Genomic DNA, 6664 nt, shown 5'->3' with positions numbered 1-6664 from the left:
TGGGAAATTGATCATTGACTTGATGACTTATATTAAGAAAATACATATATACAACGTATAAAAATAAGGATTCACACGAAGTAATATATATAATCCATTTATAAATGTATGCACATGCCATAACCATAGATATACATGTATACAATAAAAATTATGGAGGATAGCATTTAGAAATGCAAACAATACACTTGTGTAAGTCATACAAATACATCTATGAGTGTGTACATAAACCATAACCACAAATATATGCGGTAATGTTGCCATGGACTTCATTGAATACAATTCTTGCCTTTCATCTTGCTTTACAATTGAGTGATACATACTCCAATATGATGCAACTGTAGTGACAGGGACAAGTAGATGGAGTGGTTCGCAATGAAGTAGGGTTGGATTGAAAACGACCATTGACTTGATGAGGTACAAGTATTATGCAGTATTTTCTAAAACAATTGGAAATGTGTAGGAAAGTAAAGAAAATTTTTGGAACGGAGAAAATACGATATTTTATAGCAAGTTCAATGTTATAATCCCATGCAAGTTTGAAATCATTGCGTTAACAAGATTATTTCTTCTATATAAGAGCCAACCCAAAAGGAGAAATTGAGCTTTATTTGTGTGTGTGTGTGTGTGTGTGTGTGTCTAAAACACCATCATTCTTAGTGTATCAGGTAAAATGGAGTGTTGGTGTGTGAGTAAGAATAAATCATGGTTTTATTGGTTGTTGATAYTGATGGCGATTCTTATTCTCATGGTTTGTCGAATACAAGGTGGTTGTATAGAGGAGGAGAGGAACGCACTCTTATAAATCAAAACTTCCCTTGTTGATTCATATGTTCTTGATGTGGCCCCTCCTCTCCTGAGTTGGGTTGATGATGGTAGTATTGGTGGTGAGTGTTGTGATTGGGAGAGGGTCACATGCAACACAACCACTGGAGATGTAACAAAGCTGTCTTTGAGCAACATGGTAGCTGAAGGCTGCGATAGGATTTGGTCATTAAATGTTTCTCTGTTTCTTCATCTCAAAGAGTTAACAAGTCTCAATTTGTCAAAGAATTGTCTTGATGATGGGATTGTGAACACAGGTATCATTAGCTATTTGTTTTCAAAGTTATCTTCTTTGATATTAAAAATCACCATCATAACTTTTTTTTGCAGGACTTGGAAGGTTGTCAAGTTTGAAGAAGTTGAAGATAGTGGACCTGAGTGGTAATAGCATTGGAAATGACATCTTTCGTTCATTGGGTGCTCTGACTTCCCTCAGAGTTTTGCATCTCGATGACAATTACTTGGAAGGATGCTTCCCTGCTCTTGGCATGTTTTTGTTCCTTCCACCTACTTTTTTAATTAATTTTTTGCAATAACATGCATGTTCTAATCATATGTTTGTACACTTTTACATCTATTTTGAACAAATTTGCAGCTTTGGAGAACTTGGAGATACTGGATCTCTCCTACAACTATTTTACGAAAGGTAATGAATATGATGTTAACCCATCATGGCATTGGTCCTCTTGGATTTGTATGCAATCTCTTTCATTTGGCAATGAAAGCTTCCGTGCATGACTACAGGTTTTGAAAGGGTTTCCCTATACAAGAAGTTGAAAATTCTAAATCTAAGGGGTAATGCGTTCAATGAACGCCTTGTAACATCTTTAAGTGCTCTTCCGTTGCTCAAAGCCCTAGATCTTAGTTTCAATTTCTTAAGTGGATCATTTCCGGCTCAAGGTACGTAATCCAACCTCTCTTATTATATGTTTTTCCTTTTCAAAATGAAGTTAHTAGACTTCATCTTGTTTCTAGTGTTACCACAATACCTGAGAACCTATATTTTTATAAGATAGATGAATTACACGAGGATTTAAAAACGTTTCTCTGGAATGTATTAAGATTTATATGGACTACGTTTTGTTTACAAAAMTGTAACCATCACCTAATTTTTATCCTTAAAAGTTATTACAATTTAATTAAATAGTTAAGGTGCATGAATAATTTAATTAAAAAARTGGATAGACATAATTTTCGGTCAAGTTTCAAAATGATGTTTGTCTTTTTATACATGGAATAATGAAGGCATATAACTTACAGTTGAATGATTTTTGTATACGTTATTGTAAAATATTCACGTTTTAATCGCAAACTAGTTATGTACCCGTACAATGCGGCGGGAGCCGTAAATTTTAACGATTTTGAAGTTTCATTGGTTTTATTAGAGAAGATTCAATGATGATATAAGTTACAATTGGTCTTTACATATTAATACAATTTGAATAAATAAGAGTTATGGTTCAAATTACAGTCTATTGATGAAAAAAATTGTATGTCAATTTAAAATCCAATATATTTAAAATCCAACATATTTAAACGACTCCACAAATATGTTCGATTTACACCAAGAGCAAAAAATCAARAGATCGAGAGCGAGCCGAGAGTTCTAGAATAATTGAATGGGAAATGAATGAGAGAACTTTTAATAATTCATGGTGTATTTAATTTTGAATCTCACCTTGGGGGATGAGAARAAGACATAGATGTATGAGAGGGTGAAAATATGAGTGAAAGGTGTTTAAAGTATATTGGGAACATGAAAARAAAAAGTAATAATGTGCATTGGTAACTTGTATTATATGTTATTTTAACTGTAGAATAAGAGATTTTAAGACTGAATGCATAAAGTAATAGTAYTTAATGCATTATGAGTTGTTTTTAAGACTTTGTGCATAAATGTATAGTACTTTGTGCATTAAAAATTGTTTTTAAGACTTTTGATAAATTTGCTTTATAAGGTAGTATAKATTTGAGGTTTAGATGGTCATTACGTTTAGATGTATTATAACATAATCACTTATGGCACATTATACCAAAAAGGTGAACAAAATTACATAATTGTGTTAGATATAACCAAGATTGTCCTAGTGATAATACAAAGCTTGAGGCAGTTAATTTCAGGTCCAACAATAACAAATTCGAGGTTGAAACGGAAGAGCCTTTAGGTTGGATTCCAATGTTCCAATTGAAGGTGCTTGTGCTATCAAGTTGCAATATAAATAGGCCTAAAGTAAGTGTCGTTCCTAGGTTTCTACTTCACCAACGCATGTTACAGGTCATAGACCTATCTCACAACTCCTTGGTGGGAAATTTTCCAAATTGGTTAATGGAAAATAATACAATGCTAGAAGCTCTCAATCTAAGGAATAACTCTCTTAYTGGTGGTGTGTGTATGCCACGGTATAGGCATGCTAACATGAGGTGGTTGGATGTGTCCGAAAATCACATGAATGGCACTATTCCGACTGACATACAAAAGTTCCTTCCCAGTATAGGATATTTAAATTTGTCAAGCAATTCCYTAGATGGTGTTATCTCATCTTCGATTGGTGATATGAGACAAATACAGACATTGGATTTATCAGACAATGAGTTATCGGGAGAAGTACCAGAGACATTGTTTTCAAATATCACTTACTTAAGGATATTGAAACTATCAAAGAACAGATTACAGGGTGAGGTACTTTCAAGAAACTTAAGCTTGGGTGYAATTGGGAGGCTTGGCTTCGATAACAATCATTTCACAGGGAAAATTGGAAATTGGACCTTCCAGAATCATTATATGGAGAGTTTGGATATTAGCAATAATCTTTTCACAGGTACGATCCCCCGTTGGATTAGTGACATGATGAGCTACAAGTCTGAACTTATAGTGAGCAATAATGGGTTTGAAGGCCCGTTTCATTGTGGAAAAACTTCATTCTCGTTTCTCGATATCTCACATAATTCTTTCTCAGGCCCGATCCCATCTTGCTTAGATTTCCAAGCGATGACACATCTTCATTTGGGTTCTAACAGATTCATTGGACCTATACCCAACGCCTTTCACAATTTGACTAGTGTTTTAACTTTGGATATAGGTTACAACTCCTTGTCAGGAAGGATACCCGAATTTCTTGGTAATCTATCCTATTTAAGGATTCTTATTTTGAGAAAAAATAATTTTAGTGGTTCTATTCCGAAACCATTGTGTCAGTTAAGTAATGTGAGTTTGATAGATTTATCGAGTAACTCTCTTTCTGGTTCAATACCGAGCTGCCTACAAAAGATTATGAACGCTGTTTACCCTGCTTTCGAACAAACAATGCAAAGTTCGTATTATACGTCAATATCTTATGCCTATCAGAGTGTTCTATATGGAAACATAGGTGTTGACGATTATATAATGCTTGAAAAACAAGATGAGGTTCAGTTCACAACAAAAACTCTTCCCCTCTCATATAAAGGTAAAATTCTTGATTGGATGGTGGGATTGGATCTATCTTGTAACAAACTAACCGGTGAAATCCCAAAAGAACTAGGGTTGTTGACCCAGATTCACTCTTTGAACCTGTCTCACAATCAGTTGACTGGAACCATTCCAATGCAGTTCTCAAATCTTGAGAAGATAGAGAGCTTGGACCTYTCTTCAAATTGGTTGAGTGGCGAAGTTCCATCACAATTGATTAAGCTTACTTCTCTAGCTGTCTTCAATGTTTCTCACAACAATCTATCTGGTAGACTCCCTGAAATGAAAGCACAATTTGGTACCTTTACCAAGGCAAGCTATGAAGGGAATCCACTTCTTTGTGGACCACCACTCGATAAGAAATGCATGAATACATCATATGCGACCGATTCATCGGCTAAAGATGGCAGTGATAAATGGTATGATATCGATATGACATCCTTCTATGGAAGTTCTGGTTTGACATGGGTTGTGTTCTTGTGGGATTTGCTGCGGTTCTTTACATCAATCCTTATTAGCGTAGAAGGTGGCTAGACATGGTTGAAGAATGTGTGTATACTTGTTATTATTTCCTTGATGATTCTGTATGTAAGGTCTCTATGCTCTTTCGTAAATAAGACCTACTCATTTGAGAATGTGATAGAATAAGCAGAAACCAACTCTCCTATGTATTTGTGGTACTCTTCCAATTATGAGCATATCACATGATTCTGAAAAATGGTTTCCCCTGATAATTATTTCTCCGATTTCCTAGAATGAATTTCATGATACGGTTTTGACCTTAGATGGTCTGTCACTACTTACACCAAACAGAGCCATGGGCGAAAGTGTTTATTATAATATGTTGGATATAAGTAGTAACTTGTTTTTAGGTGTACGTGCTTCTCGAATGGATAAGCAACACAGAAGACTTGTGGGCACTTGTCATAAAAAACAACATGTTCGAAGGCCAATTTTGTTGTTGGATAGCTCAATTCCAGTTTCTTGACATCTCACAGAATTCTCTCTGGGTCCATCTCATCTTGCACGAATATGCAAAGTATGGAGCATCTCCATTTGAATTTCAAAAGATTCGCTAATATATTGCTTTGCATGAAACAAAAAAGGAAAGAAAAGGAAAGAAAAATCAAGAGTTCTATTACAAACTAATAATATAGCTACGAGGCGGTTTAGACGATTGAACTTACAATAATGTTACAAATTAATGAAAAGATCGTATCTAGAGTGGTTAGTACTCTTGTCGACTCCGGTTCAAACGAGGATCACAAATATTTTTGAGAACAGGAGAACTAATATCAACCATCTAAACCATTTGATCCTATGACTTCAATTAAATACATTTTTCAATCATATAAAACAAACTACTGCAATCGAAATCCTCCGATTCAGACGTCTTCTTCCTTTTCTCTTTCGCTCTTATCAATCTTCCTTACTCTCTTCATATTACTACTCTATTGATGTTATTTTCCTCTCGATTTTTCTATCCTCTCTACACTTTTCACGACGTGGATTTTGCAGTTACTCCGTCAAAATGTGATTGACTCCTTGTATGTGTTTGTGTGTGTAAAATCTGAACCATGTGTGTTGATCGTGAAATCCAGATCCGATGTGTGTTTCTGTGTGTATACTTAGACCGGAGTGTGTGTGTATACATGTAAAAGCGAGACTTGGTGGGTGTTTATGCAAGTAAAACAAAGACTTGTGTTTTTGTGGGTGTAAGACCCATACCTAGTATGCGTTTATGTGTGTAAAACCAGGTATGGATGTGTGTTTGTGTGTGTAAATACCCAAACCCAGTGTTTATTTATGTGTGTAAACCCCAAACCCTTGTATGTAATGTTTGTAAAACCCCAATCTTGTATCATGGTCTTAGAAACAACATAAGTATACATTTACCTAGGTCATGGTCCTTCAAAAAAAATATTTCATTTAAAAAATTCAAAAACATATATCATCATGGATCTTGAATTAATAGTAAAATGCTTGGTTTTAAATTAAAAATATTAACTATATTTAAAATAAATTTGTTCAAGAAAAAGGTGATTCTATTATTAATATAATAAAAAACAAATTGGAAATGAGACTTGTATAGTCACGTGAGATGCGATATTTGTGTAATCCCAAATTTACCCCATATTTATCTAACTAAGGGACTGTTTACTAGACGCTTATCCATAATATACAAACCGTGTAAACTATCTTTATCCGTCGATTTCATTATTTAATCTTATGAATTTTTTTCATAAAATTGTTTCATATAATACTTTTTTTATGAAGTTGTTTTATATATGGTTATGAAATTATTTCATATAATACTTAATGAAATTTTAATGAAACTGTTTCATGTATTTCTCTAAAATTAAAATAATGAAGATGATAATATCGATGATT

General features: G+C 34.1%; 1 pseudogene; it reads left to right on the top strand.

Moving 5' to 3' along the window:
• The first annotated feature begins 674 nt into the window (after nucleotides 1-674).
• Nucleotides 675-4960, top strand: LOC112504497 (annotated as a pseudogene).
• The last annotated feature ends 1704 nt before the right edge of the window (nucleotides 4961-6664 follow it).

This window comes from Cynara cardunculus, unplaced genomic scaffold, assembly GCF_001531365.2.
Source record: "Cynara cardunculus var. scolymus isolate 2C unplaced genomic scaffold, CcrdV1 Un_Scaffold_5814, whole genome shotgun sequence".
Taxonomy (NCBI): Eukaryota; Viridiplantae; Streptophyta; class Magnoliopsida; order Asterales; family Asteraceae; genus Cynara; species Cynara cardunculus.
The sequence above is the reverse complement of the archived record's forward strand: the minus strand, read 5'-3'. Positions and strand labels throughout refer to the sequence as shown.